General features: G+C 36.8%; 1 protein-coding gene across 10 annotated transcripts in view; it reads right to left on the bottom strand.

The window, feature by feature from the left end:
• MAPK10 (mitogen-activated protein kinase 10) overlaps positions 1-21,193 on the bottom strand; it is a 291,326-nt gene that overhangs the window by 225,768 nt on the left and 44,365 nt on the right. Inside the window, exon 1 of one of the 10 annotated variants that reach the window (XM_077765158.1) lies at positions 18,237-18,255. The exons of the other annotated variants lie outside the window; for them this stretch is intronic. The gene's annotated coding sequence lies outside the window, so the exon portion shown is untranslated. Of the gene's footprint in view, positions 1-18,236; positions 18,256-21,193 lie in introns of those variants that run through there. 10 annotated transcript variants of the gene reach the window in all.

Here is a 21,193-nt window from a genome sequence, read left to right as displayed (position 1 = left end):
ATCCCCTCATCTAGATAATAGTAAATAGAACAATAGTCATACTACTGCCTCATAGGTTATTGTGAAGCTTAAATAAACTAAGCTCTAAAGTGAAAAGTCCTTTGAACAGCAAGCAGTGTGGCCATAGCAGGAGCTCAGTGAATATCAATATTAATATCCACCATCTGTATTATTGTTGCTATTTTTCTCAGTGATTTGGTCTCTATAAAGAGTCAGCCTCTCTCATATAGAAAACAATATACTGGCAACAGTTATATAATAGCATTCGATTCCCTAAAAAATGTATTGAAATGCCCAGAGTTCGAGAGACCCCAAAACCAGACCACCAGAGACCAGAGTCAAAGCCAATAGGCAAGGGTCATTTATTTGCAGGTTCGAACCCGGACCTCCGCGCACTCGTTGCCGGTGACACTGAGAGGCCCTGAACAAAGTCTTTGCAGCCTTTTTATAGACAGGAGTAAACAAGTCATGGGGAGGGACAGGGGATCTCTATGGTTACAGGTTTGTCATTGGTTGATATTTAAATGTGAACATATACTACATTTGATTGGTTCCCGCCATCAGGTTTTTGGCGGGATCCAATTACAACATTTAGGATGCCTTTGAATTTAGCCAATCATAGAGCGAGTCTAGGGTCTTGTTCAGCGACTAACAGGTTAACTTCTCTCTCCCTAGGCCCCTCCTTCAATAAGGCGGAGGGTGGTTGCTGGCCTTTCCTGATTGGGTGTTGCCAAGGTAGTGTGGTGGAGTAATGTGGTGGGCAGTTTCTTCGGCCTTGGGTAGTGTGCAGCTGCCTGATAGTTCCGGGGAGGCTGAAACTCAAGCCTTAAGCAATGGTACAGAAGCGGAAGGAGCTAGTTAGGTTTTAGTTTGTCTAGGCCCCTCACTCCAAGGAGCCGGCACCGATGCAAGTACAAAAGGGTCTTTATTACAAGCTTGAGCAGGGGCTCACCCAGCCTGCTGGTGTCATGGCAGCAAGGTGAAGCCAAGAACAATAGCGAACAGGGTTTTTAAGGAGTAAGGGATGGGGGTGTTACAGTACATGTAGCATCATCACATAAGCACCAATTACAATTACAGCTTCGACCATTCAGTGTCTGTGAGGTGTTCATTACTTTTGGTGGGACCCAATCATGACTTTTGAGAATCCTTTGAAAATGACCAATTGTGAGGGGAGTTCAAAGGGCCCACATGGGGTTCAGACAAGCAGTGAGAAATTGGCTAGTTTGTAACTGCAGTTTCCAGCCTTGACTCAGACCATAGGAATGTTTCTATTTTTTTTCTTTTTGATTAGCTGAACTGAGGGCGGTCTGAGGATGGCTTTAGCCTTGAACAGTCTGAGGCTTTTCCTGGGACTGGGACTGGGGCTACGTGCAGCCCGAGGTTTCTCTTAATGGAGGACTTCATTTTTGGCTCTTCAGTATATATACAGCAGGAGGATTATAAACCAGGTTTTGAGTTGGTAGATCTTTATTTCTTCCAAGGGTATGAAGTAACAAAGAAACAAAAAGTCTTCATACCCACTTTCCAAGGAGCAAGGTTTTCTCTCCTTTGTTTCTTGTCATACAGACTATCTGTTGCTTTTCTCAGTCTAGTTTCCATGGTCATGCAATGAAAAGTCCCTTGGAATCTAGCAAAAATAAATTGTCGATCCTTGTTTTTATTCCAGTGTGACTTTGTGTGTTTCCCTCTGTTTTTGTAGATATTTAAGTATGAAGGTGGAATGAATGCATTAGAGAAACCCAATGAGAGTCTATTTTTAACCAAAATCATGGAATCTTCTCTTAAAAGATATTTTTAAGGCAAAATCTACATCTTCTAAAAGCACTTCTGAAATTCCTTTCCAGTTCCTTACTTAAAACTCGGGGGTTCACATACGTGAAGAAAGCAGGTATATAAAGTTCAGTGTCATTTCATTCATGAATTTCAGAGAAGCCTAATATTTGTATCATTATATCTACTTTTAAAGAACTGTATGGGCTAACAAATCAAATCACTGTCAGTTGTCAGTTTGTATCCCTTGATTTATACAATAGTAAAGTATAACTGGATTACTTCCACCTTTTGAATCTAAAGGTGACATGCCCAGTGCTTGGGGAAACACTGGCTTTCTAGCTGAGGGCAGTGGCTCTCAGCAAGGGCTTTGCTCTTACCATTTTATTCCCATAGAGATTCCGTTGTTCCTCTCTCCCATCAGTACCTATAGGGCAGTATTACTGACTAGTAATAAATAGTAACTACATCAACTAACACTTGAAGTACTTAGTCTGTGTCAGGCACTGTTCTAAACACTTTATATATATTAACTCACTTAACTTCATTTTCATAGCAACCAAATGAGGTAGGTTCTAATATCATCCCTGTTTTAAAGATGGGGAACTGGGGCAGAGAGAAGTGAAAAAACTTGCCCAAGGTCAACAGCTAATAAGTGGCAGGTCTAGTATATAGCAGAGCAGAGATTCAAATCCAGGCAGCCTGGATCCAGGGTTCTTGCTCTTAATCTCAAGGCTGTGCTGAACCAGGGTGGTGTGGGATTCCTCAGGTACGGAAGGGATGGGGTGGGGAGGAAGGCCATTATCTTTACAGCCTGCTTCACTTCCAGCTCTCCGCCTAAGAATATCCTTAGGGAGAATAACCATGGTGGTTTGTTGATGAAACTTCTCAGTGTCAGTAAAGATTAATGAAAGAGAAATTTAAAGGCTGAACCAACAGGATTTGGAAATTGATGGATAGAGAGCGAGTTAATGCCTGTTTGGTAGAATGCACTGGTAACAGAAATAGAAAATCCCATCTGCCTTCAGGGAACTTCAGTTGCATTTGGGAAAGGCCAGAGTGTAAACACACCATTTGAATTCAATGAGGAAAATAGAATGATTTGCTCCAGGTGTTACAGGGGGACAAAGGAGGAGCACTTTACGAGCTAGGGAAGAATAGATCATGAAGAAAAGCTTAAAATAGCAAAATCCATTTTCTAAGATTATAGACCAATAAATCCCGTATTCACCCTTTACAATCAATCAACAAAAACTTTTTTAAAGTGTTGCCTCTGCTCGTCATAGTCAACTAGAAACACTGCAACTGCATTCGAGGTGATTCTAGTTTTTAATTTTCCAAGTAGTTATTAATTTTAAACATTTCTATGAAAATGTCTTTTTCAAAAAAACATTTTGCTCGCTTTTTGTTGTTTTTGTTTTGTTACCAAAAATGGGCCATATAAACTCTACATGCAATCTAAATCTAAAGAGTTCTGTATGGTACTCTTAAGAATATTCATCATGTTTATGGAAGTGTTCAGTGACTATACTGCACACCTGAAATTAATATAACACTATACTAACTGGACTGAAAATTAAACAGTTAAATTAAATTAAAAAGGAAGAAAACCATAAATGGTATAGCCTTATAAGCAGTAAACTCCTGGTAGTACCATAATAAAATTTTGTTAAATCCTGCAAAAAATTAAAAAGGAATATTCATCACCAGATAGGATCCTATCTACCATCCTTTTAGGAGAGTTGTAAGTAAGGGTTCTGCATTTCTAAATAGCAGGTGTTCTTAAAAGCTCAGGAGAGTCAAAGGATTCTTATTGTCCTTAAATATTCTGGGCATAATGCAATTTTCACTGTTTAAATGCTTATTACATTGTTGTAACTACTCCCATTAATCCGTAAATTATACACTAACACACAAATCTAACTAAACCTTTTTTTAAAAGGTGACTTTTTTTTTAAAGGGTGATGTCACATTTGGTCATACCAGAAATAATCACAACAGAAATGATTCAAGTTAAGGATGGTCTTCAATAACATTGGTGATATCTAGAATTAGCCATACCTTGGAATTTGTCTAAAACTAGGATCTAATATGTCTGCATTGTTCATATTCTTGTGATAAAAACTGAATTCATTGAATTCACTTAGGCTTCTGAACTTATAGGAAAGAAAATCTAATATGAGGAAACACTATAGAATGAAGAGGTAAGATATGTACAGCTTCTGAAGGTCCCACTGCAGACACGATTACCCAGATCGAGGAAGCAGAGTTAGGTATGGAGGACTGGTATGGTGAGGGAAGAAATGGACTGCAATCCAGGTACCCCAACTCTAGCTAGTTTCCTCAACTCTCAGGCTCTGGCCCTCAGCCTCAGCATGTGTAAAATAAGGCAGTGGATTTGATGGTCCCCAGTGTCAAACTGTACAAAATGTGAGATTCTAAATTCTGCATTTGTTGTCTTAATGTCTTAAATTCTGCATTTTCTGTCATGTAAAAAACTGCACGCTTTTCACTGTTAAAAATTATAGTCTTAAATTTCATATGGTTTTTCAGCTATTTTCTAAACCAGAAATGGAGTGCATTTTACTCAGCACCAGAGAGTTGATCATAACAATGCTACTAGCCTAATGCTTTGGGGAAACACCAGAGATTCTCTGAATTGTTTCTTGAGGGAACAATGAGGATAAGTAGTCATTAATTCTTTAATTCATTCAGTGCACTTTCATGAAGTACCGCTATGTGCCCAGACCTTTTCTGAATGCCTGCAAATCAGGGATGAATGTTAATAATCTTTCCCTTCCAGGGGATCACAGTCTAATGAATGTGAGATAATACTTATAATTAAAATACAGTTTTTTAAGTGCTATGATAAGGCTGTAAGTAGGAGACTATGGAAACTCAGAAGAGAGACCTTGATTCATTCACTCTATAAATATTTATCAAGTACCTGCTCTGTGCCAGGCACCATTCTAAGTACCATGTTATACAGCAGTATAACATAAAAATATGTTAACTTTTTAGCAGAAATATAAAAGTAAAAACTACTGTTCCCTAGTTGTACAACAGAAAATAAACCCAAAACATCAAATAAATATACATGATATTGATAGACAGTGATGAAGGCTATTAAGAAAAATGAATAAAACAAGGGGGTATAGACTGGTAAATGATTCCATTTTAGTCAGAGTAGTCAAGGATACCCTCTATGTTGATGCAGCATTTGGGCAGACATGAATGAAGCAAAGGAGCACTAAGGATATCCAAGTGAGTGGTCCAGGCAAAGAGAAATTCTACAGAAAAGGCCCTAAGGCAGGAACCCACCTAGCATGGGAGTGGAAAGTGACATAGAAGGTTACAGAGTGCAAGGCAGCTACAGACTAGATCACCTTGTGCTTGCTGAACATCACAAGGAGGCTGGATTTACTTTTGGAGGGACAGAAAGTCACCAAAGTTTCCTGAGCAAAAGAATGACATGATCACATTTTTACTTCCAAGTAGTGATTCTACATGCTGTGTGCAAACTAAACCATAAAGATGCAGAAGTAGAAAATAAGAGTGGACACATAGAGAAAAAAATTAGAAGATAATTTTTGGATTTATGTTATTATATACACATATGTGTGATTATATCATATTGTAGGTCATATTAATATATAATGACACATTGTATTTCCATGTTTATAACATTTTATAAATCATGTATATGTCATCATTTGTACTATAGTATTCTTATATTCCAAGATTATCATTATATTCAAGTATATTTTATATATAATACATTATATAATGTTAATACATAATCCATGTTATATTATTATATTGGTCTTTGTTTTTGTATTTATAGAAAAAGGTGATGATATCTTGGAGTAGAGGAAGCAGCTGTCAAGGGAGAAAGAAGTACTCACTGAGGGAACTATTTTGCACTCAGATCCAACAAGACCTGCCAATGGAATTTCCTGTGAGAGTGAGAGAAAAAAGGCATTGTGGAAGACTCCTAAGTTTTAGCTTAAGCAACTATGTGAATACTTATGCCATTTACTGAAATAACAAAGAATAAGGTAAAGAAGGTATTAAGAGTGGGACTGAATATCAGAAGTTTTATTGTGAACATAATAAGTTTGGGATGAGTGTAGATGAGATGTCAATACATATACTGGTCTAGATAGAGTGGTCAAAGAAGTCAGGGTTAGAAATACAGATTTGGGTGTATTTATGTGTATTTGGCCACAGGATTGGATGAACTAGTATAAGAAGTAGAAAAGGAAGACTAGATGCTTTATATTGTCTGTTTCACTCATTAGAATAAATGCATAAAGGCAGGGATTTGAGTCTTTTTTGTGCATTGCTGTTTCCTCAGCATCTTGTATAGTGCCTGCCATCCAGTCGGCACTTAGCACTCACTTAATACTAATGAATGAATTAACAAATCCACCAACCACTACATCAGACTTAGAAGCTTTACAAAGTTGGCCTTTTTCCTTTGTTGTTTTTAATCAGAGCTTAACTGGACATAGACTCATCTTCCTCTAGTGAAAAGTAAATGTGTAAAAGGAAGAGATACTTGCATGTTTCTTAAAAATATTACAAGACTAGCTTGCTAAAAGCCGACCAAACATTATGTAAACCGTTGTGGAGATTTTGATGATGTGAGAACATGTAAGTCAGGGTGACCACTCTCAAGGAACATTAGTGAAGGAAAACTCAATAAATGGGGAAACCACAGCACAGCATGGTAAGTGCAACATAGGCAAGGCCACTAGAGGCCTAATCAAAGCGAAGTCTGGGCCTGGACAGGTAGAGAACTGGGGTCAGACTTCACCTGGGCGTGACAGGGAAGATATCAGGAAAAAACTGTGATTTGAGTCATTTGTTCACTGAATATTCATTGATCTCTCAGCATCATATTAGGCACTGGGGATATAATAAGCAAAACAAACACAGTGTCTTCCCTCTCAGAATTCAACCTAGCAACACTTACAACCTACCTGTGTGAAATTGGTACTTCAAACAAGCAGCTGCTGAAACGCTTTATAGGTCCTGGGTCGGCCAATTCTAGATAGCCATGTCACATGTCACACTGTCCTGCACTGGAGCAGCTCTATCGTGGGAGATCCAAGCACACCCCATCGCTGGTCCAGTGGTTACAGAAAAAGTATAAGGTTTTATTTGAGCAAAAGCAGTCAACTGAGCTGTACGCAATTTTTTTTAAAGAAATGCATTTAGTTTTGGCATTTCAAACTGAGACAAGTCACTGGAAGGTTAGATGCTGGGATTTTTAAAAAAATGTAAATCATAACATTTCAGCATAAATTTTTACTTTTTTCAGATAATTCATTTCTAAGTACCGGCTATCATTCTAGATGATTTTATATTGCAACTGGTACTTGCCAACTTACAAACTGGAAGGACTCTAAGGAAATAAATGTCCTTAGGCTAACACAGGAGAAGGAAAAACAAATGCATTTTGCAAGAGCTAATGCTACAAATTCTTATGAAATAATATATTTGGGAGTGAAATGTAAATAAATATATGGATAGTCATACAACTTCTTTCTTAAATATTTTATACATTTTTTATACATATAGTGAAACAAAACTTCAGGCAATCGTGCTTCCCTTGGGAAAGACAATCATTACATCAAGCCTTTTCTTTTTTCTGTCTTTAATTCCAATATAGTTAACATATAGTGTTACATTAGTTTTAGGTTACTATCTAGTGATTTAACAATTCTATATACTACTCACTGCTCATTAAGCTAAGTGTACTCTTAATCCCCCTTCACCTATTTCACCCACCCCCTCATCCACTTCCCTGCTGTTTGTTCTGTGTAATTTAAAATAAAGAGTCATCAAAGCTTTCTTGATCCTTCCTGAACCATAGTATTATTTCACTAATTGAGCCTATGGAGAAAGATACTTTTTTTCTCAGATTTCACAGTGTTGCTGATTCTGAAGAGTATTTATAGCAAAGTTGGCCAATTAATCAGCAACCTTGCAAAATTTCTGATCTCTATTAAACCTAGAATTCTTTTTCAAAAAACTATTTTTCTAACAAAAAGTTAAGAGTAGCATGCAGAAATGTGTGCATCTGAGTGATATCCAAGAAAGTATAAGATGATACCGACCTCAATGACTTAGGAAAATCCTTCTTTCCACATCTCTAGCACACAATCATAAAATGTTGAAGCATAATCATTTCATTCTGTCAATAATACATGAGAGGGAAAAGCATTTGAGTAAGTGAATTAGGAGATTCCTGGGATTGACTGCGTTTGTGATGCAGAGATAATAAATGCTTTTGAATAGCTCTTACAAGCTAAAGTGTAAGAACAGCTTCAGCAAAGGAATGATTTGGGGGGGGTGGGAGGGGCAATAAATCACTTTGGAGAAGGTTGTGGTGGTCAGTGATCTCATAACTATTTTTGCATAACTCATTATTGTTTCCCTGTGTAGGCTGTCATGCTATACTTTTTCTTTTATGAGACAGGTACACATGCATAAAACTAAGTCAGCATGAAAAGTTTTCTCAAGAAAGCCACTACAAATGCAACTGTGTCTTTGGTTTCAGTGCACTGCGTTCAATGAAATTACTGAGTCGTCAAAAAAAATCTAAAATCTATTTCATGTCCTGTATTTTAAAAGGCAATAGAAAGTGTAGATATATTTCTACTTAAGAAAAGTAATGTGTCAAAATGTCATTCCCTAGAGGGTCAAATGTTCAGGTATATGGAAATATCAAATCAACAGAATTAAACATTCCTTGTGAGTTAGGTGTTCACTATACTGTTGAGAAATAAAACATTTAAAAACATTCTCTCATTATTATGAAAGGAAGAGAAGATTGATATAAGCCTGTACCTATTAGGTCAAGTCTATTTCATATGCTGGGTTGGAAAAAGAATACATAGCACTTCTACTTTAGAGTGGGTTTAATTCACATCTTCTGTCTGGTGCTAGTCACATTACTAGGACGCCACTTTCATCCCTCTGGCTTTGGCCTCTGCATAATGAAGGCTGCTTACTATGAACACCTGAAGTTCTCTGCCCGAGGGCTTTATCTGGCCACGGGAATGTGCTCAACCTGCACATACAAGAGTAACTCAGAAGTGTAGAGAGTGAACACCCACAGAAGGAGCTCTCTATAAAAGATGGATGAGGAGTGAAGAAATAATATACCGAAGCTGCCTCACTTGTGATAGCTCTAAGGTAGGCTAAATTTATTCTACCTCCTCGAGTTTCTCTGCAGGATTGAGCCCTTTGGTATATCTGGTGAGTAAGTTGACAACACACCCTTTTGTGGGTTTTTTTTTTTTTTAATGTTTATTAATTTATTCTGAGAGAGAGAGCAAGCACAAGCAGGGAAGGGACAGGGTCGGGGGAGAAAGAGAATCCAAGCAGGCTCCCCACTATCAGCACAGACCCCAACATGGGGCTCCACCTCATGAACCATGAGATCATGACCTGAGCCAAGATCAAGAGTCAGAGCTTAACCGAGTGGGCCATCCAGATCCCCACAACATTTAGTGTTTTTTTCCCTTCCCTCTCTCACTTCTCCTACTCTTCCACTTGTGTTCCCTGGGATCACCTCCCAAATGAACTACTCTGCACACAAATCCTTGCCTTCAGGTTTACTTTGAGACAACCCAATCCAAACCACAAGTCCAGAATTTATGCCTCAGTTGTAGATAGGCTTTAAATGTGGGCCAGAGTTCACATATAAATATAAACAGGCTAGGTTCTAAGAGCATTTAAATAGTCCACATGTTTGGCAATCAGAAGTTATACTAGGACTTCTGCTTCTCCCCATGAGGGACTAACAGTCAAGAGAATTGTCCTCCTGCTGTTAAAAAGGAGGAAGAGGAGGAGAAAGAGAAAGATATATATCTGACACTGAACAATAGCCAGAGCAAGATTGTGCTGGCATGATATGGATGGATAGAAGGAGGGAAGGAAGGAAGGAAGGAAGGAAGGAAGGAAAGAAGAAGAGATCTTTACATTTTCTCCCAATTATTGGCTAGAGGCAGAGGCAGCTTTAAAGCCACAGGGAAGGAGAAGCCTAGGAAAGCCTAACAAAGCTGGCAGAGTGAAGCAGGTGAGGATATGAGTTGAGGGAGGCTGAGTCAGCTAGAATCCCTGGGGCAGAGGACCAGAAGGAGAGAGAAAAAGCTCCTGAAACCTGAAGACAAAGCCCTCTGAGCCTCTGCTGAGTATTGACTAGCACACATCTGGGGTAACAACCCATATGGTGATGGAAAGAACTTCCTGAAGGAATTCTCAGAGCTCAAGCCAGGCTGGGAATAGTTTGTCTTCTCACTGGCCACAGTGGGGAAAAAAAGGGTAACCCATAGAATTTGTCCTCAGAAGAGTGTCACCGGAACAGTGCAGCTGAAGCCTGCAGAGAACCCACCAAAATAAAACATCAAAGCAAGATTTGGAAAGGTCAGCATGATCCAAAGTAACAATTATACACTACGACAAAGCCCAACACTCATATCCCCTTGGGTTTCATGTCTATATAATTAAAGAAAATGTTCAAACATCCTAAATTTAGTAAGTTAACAGTTATGCAATGCAGCAGAAAAAATATTACTGTAAGCATGAAAAAATATCAGTCAATGGAAACAGACCCAGGAATGGCAGAAAGGCTGCAATTAGCAGACAAGAACCTTAAAGTAGATTTTACGAATTTTATAAATGTGCTCAAGCATGTAGAGAATATATATACATATATATTTATATATAAATATGAAAGATATAAAGAAGATCCAAATAGAACTTCTGATTATGAAAAATGCAGTATCTGAAATGAGAAATTGCAAAGAATGAAAAGTCAAAAACCACAGACTCATGAGGTGCATGGGATTTGACCTACCACTTTTTCCCCCTGTCTCTAGGCCTCAGGGCCTTTGCACTGGCTACTCCCTCTGCCTGGAGAACATTTCCCCAGGTATCTGTTTGACTTGCTCCCTCACCTCCACAGGTCTGTGTTCCCCTTTCCAGTAAGGCCCTCCCTGGCCACCTCGCTCAAACTTGTCTATTCCTTCACTTCTTTCTCTGCTTTATATTTCTCAGAGAATTTTTCACCATGTAACTTGCTTTACGTTTTATGTATGTATTTTGTTTTTTGTCACTTTTCCTCTCTGTGCTTTAATCCTCATGAGGGCAGAGGTTTTTCTCCATGTGCTCACTGCTATCTCCCTAACATCTGCAACAGTTCCTGGCACATACTAAGTGCACAAAGATTATTTATCAAGTGAATGTTTTAGAAAAATAATTCTGGCTCCCATATGTATTGATTGTCTACTACAAAATGAAAGAAATAGAAAATACAGTTTTATAAAAGTAAGAAATAACATCTTTTAGTATTGTATCTTCTGGCATCGATATACACCTTCATATTAGTAACTATGTGTTTTCAGCATTGCTCCCCTCTTCTCTTATTAATAACCGAAAGGCTATTTTTTTCTTTCCCCTGCTCAACACAGTGACTGAAACAAAGGCTTAAAGAATCTAGCAGAAATGCAAAACAGAAAGATTTGGTTTGCAATCCAAACTCTTTTTTTCCTGCTATTAAAGATTAGCTAAAACTGGATTTGTGGAGAGGAGAGGAGAGAGTATAGCAGTGGCTAATTAAAAGAGAAGGAAGAGCTGAGACTTTAGAAATGGGAAGGAGGAACAGGACCTACCATCTTTAGATTCACCAAGGAAATGAAAAAAGGCAACTCTGGGCAGCCCTGCACTGGACCTTTAGTCCTGAACAGACAGATGGACATTTTTTGTGAGGGTGGGACATGAAGGAAAGCTTTATCCTTCTGATAAAATGGCACCAAGCAGAACAAAATTAGAATTTCCCCGCTAGATGAGATTTAAAAATGAGAAAAATTACAAAGCAATACTGACTGCTAAAAGCAGAACCGGAATGCAAATGTAATTGCTTTTGCCTATAAGCTTTTCAGATGGGACAAGGAATCTCCTACCACACACTTGGATAAGACAAGGGATCTAATCTGCACTGAGAAAGAAGAAAAACACAGCCAAATTCTCATCAAGTTAAAAATTTTAATAAGTTTTTACTATCATTTTTTCCCTTTAATCATAGTAGATGATGAGAATTTCTTATATCTCAGTCATTTGATGACCCTGAATGTACATCTTTAAAATTTTTTCTTAAAATGTTTTTTGTAAATTCTAGTCATAGGACCTCTGCCTTAAGAAAAGTGGCCTTCTTACATTCTTAGTTTTGGAAGAGATCAATCCGTCAGCCAGCGCGGCTATCACACTTCAGGGAGCATCGGAATCCCCCTGCGGACTTGTTAAAACACTGCTGCCCCCTCCCCCAAGGCAAAGTCGGATGCTCAACTGATTGAGCCACCCAGGCACCCTGAGAAATTGCATTTCTAACAAATTCTTAGGTGATGCAGATGCTGGTTGCTGGTCTGGCTTTTGGAACCACGGACTAAAGTATGGTGTTTAACTTTGGAGTGTTACAAGCATCTCTGGCTTCCTTAACCTGCTGTTTCTTTCTTGTACAAGTTGTATCCCAAGTCCCTGGCACAATATGGGCTTTCAATAAACATTTGTTGAATGAATGAATTAGGTTTATTTCTGAAGTCATGCTAAAGCAATCAGACATCATTATATCTATATTAAATTTTTTACCAGTTAAAAAACTTTCTGACAAAACTTTTAAATCATCAATATGCTTTGTAAGTGAATACAACATTTATAGGATAAGGCTTTCATTCACATAATTTAGTAAAGTGAGACTTTGATTTTACCCCACAAAAAAGCAACAGGTGTTAAAATGCTGTTACTTAATTATCCAGAAGGAATGAGAAACTTGAACTGATATACAAATGATTAATTCAAGTCAACAAAAGGCTAAATGACATCACTGTTTACAGTACCAAACCAAGTTTCATAATAACCCAAGAGAAAAAAGAGATAGAGAGGAGGGAGGAAATTTTGGAGGCATTAAAGCACCTACAGAAATATAGTACACATTGAACACAAAAGAATCTGAGCTAGGTCATCATCACATATTTGTCATGGGCTAATATTCTGCAGAGATACCTTCTTCGTATGTATCAACTTGTGATAGCTTAATAACAGTAAGAATATGTAGTGGAGAATAGTATTTTATTAAATAGTATTCATAACTTTTTAGCATTATGTTTTGTGGTGCACTATTACATTTTGGATCATCAAAATAAGAGACTGGTCATTTAAAATTAATATGTTTCTAAATAGGAAAAAGGAACCAGTAACTATAATGACAAGTCAAATGATAGTGCATCATACTTAGAAAGAATCAAGTAAACAAGTGAAACATAAAAATAAAAAGAAATCTTTCTATCTTAAAACTTAACATCAGGGTTTTACTTTTAGTAAAAGCATACCGTCTACAATATTAATTTAATGTTCATTTAAGTTTTATAATTTCGGGGGCACCTGGGTGGCTCAGTTCGTTAAGTGTCCAACTCTTGATCTCAGCTCAGGTCACGATTTCATGGTTCGTGAGACTGAGCCTTGTATTGGGCTCCACACTAACAGCACAGAGCTTATTTGGGATTCTCTCTCTTTCTGTCTCTCTGCCTCTCACCTGCTCATGCACTCTCTCTCTCTCTCTCTCAAAATAAATTAAAATATGCTTTAAAAACTATAAAAGAAAATGAATTTTATTATTTTTCAATCTGGCTGATACTTAATTTGTAAACATGTTTGTTTTATAGTTATATAAAAACTATAAGCATAAGTATGTTATGGAGTTTTATGTTATACCTAATTAAATTATTTTATAATAAAAATGATTACAGATGACAATTTTGTCCTGTAATTGATTCCATACACATTATTCAATGTTATCATTGTCTTAACCTTCTTTCCTAACTCTAATCTTGCCTCTACTCTATTCCTTGCCCTGAAATGCAGCCAGAGTGATTAGATCAAAACACAAATCTGACAGTGACCCTTCTGTCTATAATCTTGTCAATTTGCTCCCTCTTTTTGCCTGAATAAATTCAAAGTTTCTTAAGGTGACATCGAAGGTCCTTCATGATCTGGCCCTGCTTACCTCTTTAGACTAATGGCTAAAGTTGCCTCAACTCCACCCATGGTCACTTGGACCATTTGTGGTTTTCTGTGTTTGTTCTTATTTGTAGCAAAGTCTTTGTCTATGCTGTTCCATCTGCCCAAAATGCTGCTCCCATAATCTCAATGGACTTGCTTTACTTTCATGTTTTTTGTAAGACTCAGCTTGAATGTGAGTTCCTCTTTAAGTACTTGCTAACCCCTTTCACAGCACTCCAGATTACTCACAACAATATTCATCATACTTAATTACTATTTCCTGTTTTCTTATTTGTGTCCCAAGGGTATGTATGTGGACATTTCCAGAACAGGGACTGTGTCAATATTAATTATTGAATTCCTCCCCAAATCGCAACAAAAGGCAATTGGCACACTATTTAAAATATAAGAATGAAACCCAATAATAGAGTAAATAGGTCTTAATTTCCTATAATCTTTAAGTAAACCAAGACAATGTCAGATTAACAACTACTGAGACTCTCCTCTGGCCCTCAGGACAACTGGAATAGTGAGCCGTAGTACATCCCTGAAGCCCTTCCCTAATGATGCCTTCAAATCTCTGCAGACTCTAAATACCACAGGTGTTTGAACTAAGACCTGCTCCACTGTCTCCTGCCCTGGAAGCTTCATGGGGGCAGAGACTGTGTCTGTGTCCCAGTGTCAGGCACATAGTAGATGCTTAATAAATACCTGTTGCCTGTTGTAACATAGTCATGGTCACTAACAAGCCCTTTTTCTGGCCATCAGTTCATGATCAGGGTTCATTCAGATAGGCAACTAAATATTTGTTTCCAATCTCTCAGTGACTCAACCAAATATAACATTTACCAGCCACCCCTTCCTATGTTGCTTTTGTTTTCCTTCTCCCTTGTACATAACTTCCAAAAACTTAAAGCAGATGATGGGCAGAGTGGTGTTGATTTAGTTCTTTCTTTTTCTTTATGGAGAAAAGAGGTAGGAAAGATAAGAAATGAATTGAGGAAGGGTGCCTGGGTGGCTCAGTCGGTTAAGCGACCGACTCCTGATTTTAGCTCAGGTCATGATCTCATGGTTTGTGAGTTCGAGCCCTACATTGGGCTCTGTGCTGATGGTGTGACAGCATGGAGCCTGCTTGGGATTTTCTCTCTCCCTCTCTCTCTGCCCTTCCCTTGCTTTTGCTCTCTCTCTCTCTCAAAATAAGTAAATATTTTTTTAAAAAAAGAAATGAATTTGAGGAAATGAGGATAGAAAAAGTAGAAAGAGATCATTCTATTTTGTCCTCGTGAAGACAATATTAATATTTGGTGCTAATGTAACCTCTAGATTAATATTTGTAAGGAAAGAAACCTGAAGGGCCTACCAATTATTTTAATACTTCTGAGATATGGCATTCTTGTTATATGTCTATTAATTTGAACCAATTTGGTGGTGCAATAAACAGGAATTGGACTAAAATAAGGAAATAAATAGATTAAAAGGAATAATAATAACAATATTTTGTTTACTTTATAACTTTATGTGATGATTCATAAAAGGAAACTTTTAAAGGTGTTTTAAGCAAAAACTAAAAGGAAAAGAGAGAACACACTTGGCTTGGGGAACCTATATAATTATTATGTAATATTAACAATTTATCTCAGAATTTTGTAAATTTATTATCTAGATTTCCTTTCTTTTAAGCTATCAAGAGTTGTCTCGTAAAGGCAAAGACTAAAAATTACTATGCTATGCTGTTTACAAAGAAAGCATCTGAGAAAGGGATTTAATTATAGTATTTGAGAACGGAAACACTACCCTGAATCACCGTTCATGAATTTGCTAAACTGGAATATTGTATGGTAAACAGTTTTCAAATCTCCAAGAGAGATAATAATATATTTCTTATTATAATAGGGTGATCAGGATTAATTAGTTAATATTTGTAAAGAACATTAAAGATGAAATGCTTCCCTCATTTAAGTGTCACTGAACTTATTAAACAAGTGACAATATTTCCATCTTAAAGTTTTGAAAAGGTCTACCCAGTGCCATACAATTATCTAAATTTTCATGTTAGAATCCAAAATTTGAGTCCCATATCCATGAATAAAAATGATCGGTTCTGGGGTGTCTGGGTGACTCAGTTGGTCATGGCTATTGGGCTGGTGCTGGGTATGGAGCCTGCTTAAGATTCTCTCTCTCTCTCCCTCTGTTCCTCCTCTCCTCATGCTCTCTCTCAGAAGTAATTAAGAATAACAATAATAATATAATTAGTTCCTTATTAAAAATATTCAGATCAATTTGGGATTTTCAAGAATAAAAATATCCAGCACATCCTAGGAATGATGTTAAGATTGTTGAACCACACTTGCTTTCCAAAATTTGATGTAATATACAAATATCCAAATTAAGATTCCTAAAAGAAGGTTCAGAACAATAAAAAATATTTATTATTTACAGAGCAGCTTCAAAACTCCACGTGGGTATATTTGTAGAGCTTTCTTTATATGTCTCTCTTAAAACCGATGATATTCAGGATTGATTATTCCTGGAACTCATTTTGCATATTTGCCTTTCCGTGCTCTGGAATTTGGGGCTACCAGCAAAAATAACTAAGTACCTGAGTTCAGACACTGGTAGCAAAGAGTGAGAGTATGGCAACATCTTGAGGGAAAGAAAGCAAATTTTAAAAGTATAAGAAAGCAAACGAAGCCTTTTTTTTTCCCCTGGAGGGGGGTGGGATAAGGAGGGCATAGGGTAATTCTGCATAGCTTTGAAAAAGCTTCATGAAAGAGCTTGAAGCTCCAGGGCAGGATTTCTCAACCTTGGCACTACTGACATTTTGTGCCAAATACGTCTTTGTTTTAAGGCTGCTCTGTGCATTGCAGGATGTTAGCAGCATAATTGGTTTCCACTTACTAGATGCCAGTAGCACTCCCTTTCCCCCCCCCCCCNTCCAGACTTTGCCAAAGGCCTCTGGGGAGTAGGGTGCAGACAGAATTGCCCCGAGGTGAGAACAAGAGACAGGGTTTGGCACAAGGAGAGGAACAACATCGGAAGTGCTTGCATAAAACAACCACTGGGAACTTTGACTACGATAAGCCAGCCAATCTGAGTTAGAAATGGCAAATGGTGCTACCAAAAGCTAGGAAAAATTGGATCCACTAGCTGGGGGAAAAGTATGCAGATGAGAAGAGCTACCTTTGAGGGGTATCTACTAGGAAGAGACACTGGGTAGTGAGGATTTATGGTCCTGGGCTATTATGCATTTTAATAAAGATAACTGTCTAATAGCTCGTTTTAGGAAATTTGATGGGCTTAACTATCAGAAACTTCTTGCAGGAAATTCATTGATTTTCACTCAATTCAGTAAATAGTTATTGAGCACCTGGTGCTCGAAAGGCCATGTGTGAGCTATCAGGAATGCAACGATAAAAACAGTCTACCCTCAAGGAACTTATACTCTAGAGAAATGAGTCTGGTCTTCAGATTCCTGGCAGAGGGTGTGACCTAGGCAAAGAGTATCCGAATTCTCTACAGTGATAACCACCATATTAGCTAGAACTTCAAAATCAGAGTACTCTTCATTTTTAAAGAGCAAAAATTGCTTAGCTTTTTTCCCCTTTTCATTTTCAATCTCTCAGCCATTTCACTGGCATTTCAGGCAGCTGCTGCTTCTTCATTTCAGAGCAATCAATATGCGAACATTTTCAACAGCAAAGCGCACTTCAGTTGCAAATTTATTTTTCTCCTGGCATACATGTGCATGATCATTTGGATTTACACGATGGTGCTAGCCAGCCAAAGTCAGCAAGCCTTCCTCAAAAAGCATTTGACTCAATGATGATGGATGTGCTGTCATTTCTCATTTCAGCCCATCTGCTTAATAACAGCAAGGTAACATTATTAATAAACTACTGGCATAGCTAGTTGGGGAATGTACAATCCAATTATGTACAGTTTTTAATTCACTACAGGCAAAATGCTCACTACTTTTCCACATATGATTCCCAGGCCCATCTTCAGTGGAATTGAACCACAGCCTTTGTAGACTAGTCATTAGTATTCAGAATAAGAAACAAATGTTTGGAACAGGAAACAGAAGCCAGACATTTGGCAGCATCACACAGAGTTCACTGCTGAAGTCAACCATCAAAGCGACTCTGGGCTGACAGTAACTGTTTCCATTGCTATGGAAACAGCACTGAGATGCGTTAGTAAATAGTTTGGGTTCTCTCACCTGCTAGGACATACATTCAGAATTCACTGCTGATTGTTAAGTTCACTATTTGTAAGCGACTGATTTACAGAGTAAATACTATAAATCACTCTTTCAGAAAAATTATCGAAACATTTCTAAAAATATCTGAATCTTAGAGCATCCAAACAAAATTAAATTTAATGGCATAAAATACCTGCCAGACAAAACTAGTCCATCCCTTCATTCCAATGATTGCTTATTCTTCCAGAAACTAGTTCCTAAAAATACATAAATAAAATAAAAATTAAAATGGTAAGGATGTGAAGCTACTGCTAAGTAAAAGACCTTCCAAATTCAGAGTAAGGAGTCAAGCCACTTTTTAATTTTATTGCAAGCCACGGCTATAAATTTCAGGTTGTAAAAAAGTCATATATTTTTCACTTCTTACATTCTTACTCATAGCCACATGAGCTAAGTAAGGCTGCCTCCTGCCCACTTTTGACTTAACCATCCCTTTATGGGAATTCCTCTGTCTTAATAATTACAATAATTATTATCCCTAACCTAGATGTGTAAAATATGACAGAAGAAAAATGTCTTGGCTACGGTAGTTCAGGAAACACAGCCATAGTACAAGCCTCTGAAACTCAGCACTCTTACTCTTCATCTTGTATAAGTCATTCTGGCTTCATTAAGTTTCTTCTTTCAACTTTTTTCAATTTCATGCTAAATTATATTTGCTCATAAAGTCTACAATTAAAAAGTTATTTTCTCTTTTGAATAAAACATGATATTTTTGCTTTTGAAGAGTTAATCTAGTGGAGGGAGAAACAGGAATATAGACAGATATACTACAATTAAGTAAGAGCTATAGTAGAAGTATATTAAAAGTTCAGTGGGATGGGGCACCTGGGTGGCTCAATCAATTAAGTGTCAGACTTGATTTCGGCTCAGGTCATGATCTCCTGGTGTGTGGGTTTAATTAAGCCCCATGCTGTGCTTCACACTGACAGTGTAGATCCTGCTTGGGATTCGTTCTCTCTCCCTTTCTGTCTCTCCCCTGTTCATGTTTTTTCTCTCTCTCAAAATAAAAAAATATTTTTAAAAAGTGCAGTGGGAGCATTATGAGGTAAACAGCTAATTTTGATTAGGAAATATTAAAGTTCCCACTGAGAAAGTTGTTTTTCCAGCATATCTTAAAGAGTAAACAAGAGTTTTACATAGGGTAGTTGAGAAAGGCAGATGCTAAAATTTAATTTTCAAAAAGCTAAAAAAAATTACTCCCATATATAAAATGAACATGTGTCAAATATTTTACTTGACTTACAGAGAGTTATAGTCTCTACTGGACAAAATTCATTTGCATTGCTATGAACAGGAATCATTCGTATTGCTATGGATAAGAATCATTTGAAATGCTGTCAGTTTTCTACAACTTAACTTCTACCATTACAAAGTTGTAAATAGTCTAGTCAATAGAAAATCAATCAACTATGCATATCCCTATAAAATCAACAGTCCCATAGGATCCTCTGGATAATACCCAGTATTCCCTTTACTCAATTTCCAAGTCTTGAACAATTTTTCCTGACAGAAGAAAGATGCTTTCCAGATTTGGGAGAAAATACATTAAAAACAAAGAAATATGGAAAAGTAAGTACTTGGATATGAATAAAGATGAGGCTATGGGAGGAGAGAGATGTCAATGTAGTCATGGAAAAAAGTTAAGATTAACTAGAATGGGGGCTAGGGGTCACATTGTGAAGGATCTCATATGCTCTGCAAAAGAGTTTAGACTTTGTCCAAAAACACCGGAAGCCATTGAAGGATTTTCAACCATAAAGTGTGAAGTTAAATGATGTTTACTACTTCCTTACTCCTAATTCTTAATTTATTCAAATCTGTATTTGTTACATTTATGGTTTGTTATGAAGAATTTACTAATCAAATATCTAATTTCTTCCTATTTATTTTCTAAACTTTTAAAAGTCTCTATTTTTATCCATATTTCCATCTGTAAATGTTAACCTAGAAAGAAATCATGTAGACTCTGGAAAACTCAATTATCACTGGATTGCTATAAGGTTATTCCCCTCAGAAAATTTATATTTCCATTATTTAATAATATTAAAATCATTTTCAGTAACTATATGATAATCGCATACTAGAAGTAAAATTATTAAAATTATTAAGAATCAGAGAAAAAGTAATTCTGAATTTGATAACAAAGCAAGAAAATAGATTTTAGATAGATTTTATTATTGTTTATTGAAAGTTTCAAGAAAAATTGAAATAAATTCAGAACTGTCACAATCATTTTCTTTTTAAGACAAGCAGGAATCTCTGCTAATTCTCATTGTTTTTAAAAAATCAAGTGAATAGAATAAATTTTCGTGCCAAATATTATCACAACTTAAAATAATGCAATTATCATGCTTAAAAAATCCTAGATAATCTGATATTATTGGGAGTTTATTTTATATACTCTAATGCAGCATTTATCAGACTTTTTCTCTAGAGCCTTAGAAATAATATAGAACTTAGAAATAATATAGGACTCCAAATAGATTCTGTTTATCATTGTCCAGTCTATCAGATTTACCATGTTAGAAATTTAAGCTAAAAATAAAAAATAACTATATTTTCCAAAAATAAAGGTGAGAAGAATGACCCTTTTATATTTTTGCAAATATAGTTAATGTCTGGCTTACAAGAGGACAGCTGGATTCTTATATTTGTGTTTGCATTCAATTTGTTGTGATATGTATCATGTAACCTCTGAAAAACTTCACTGCACGTTCTTGTCTTGTGCACAACAGGACAAACAGAATCTTAGTGTTATCACAAAAAGGTTCTTGGTCTTGCATATTTCCTGCAAGGATCTCAGGGACTCCAGAGATCCCTAAATCTCCTTGAGAGCCACTGAATTAATGTATTCACTCAAAACTACTTTCTAATCAGGCCATAAGCAACCTAAGTTGCATCAATTATAAAGCACAAAGGCATTATTACATTTGCTCTTAAAACTGTAAATATTATGTAATATGCCCAGAATCATTAAGGAAAACAAAATGTGCAATATAATAGATTGGAATTTTCTTTTTTAATATTTCAAGTTAATTTCTTTTGGGAGAAAATCAAATGAGAAGTTGTGACATGTGTTTGCTGTTG

Source organism: Crocuta crocuta, unplaced genomic scaffold (assembly GCF_008692635.1).
Source record: "Crocuta crocuta isolate KB4526 unplaced genomic scaffold, BGI_CrCroc_1.0 scaffold134, whole genome shotgun sequence".
NCBI classification, from domain to species: Eukaryota; Metazoa; Chordata; class Mammalia; order Carnivora; family Hyaenidae; genus Crocuta; species Crocuta crocuta.
The sequence above is the reverse complement of the archived record's forward strand: the minus strand, read 5'-3'. Positions and strand labels throughout refer to the sequence as shown.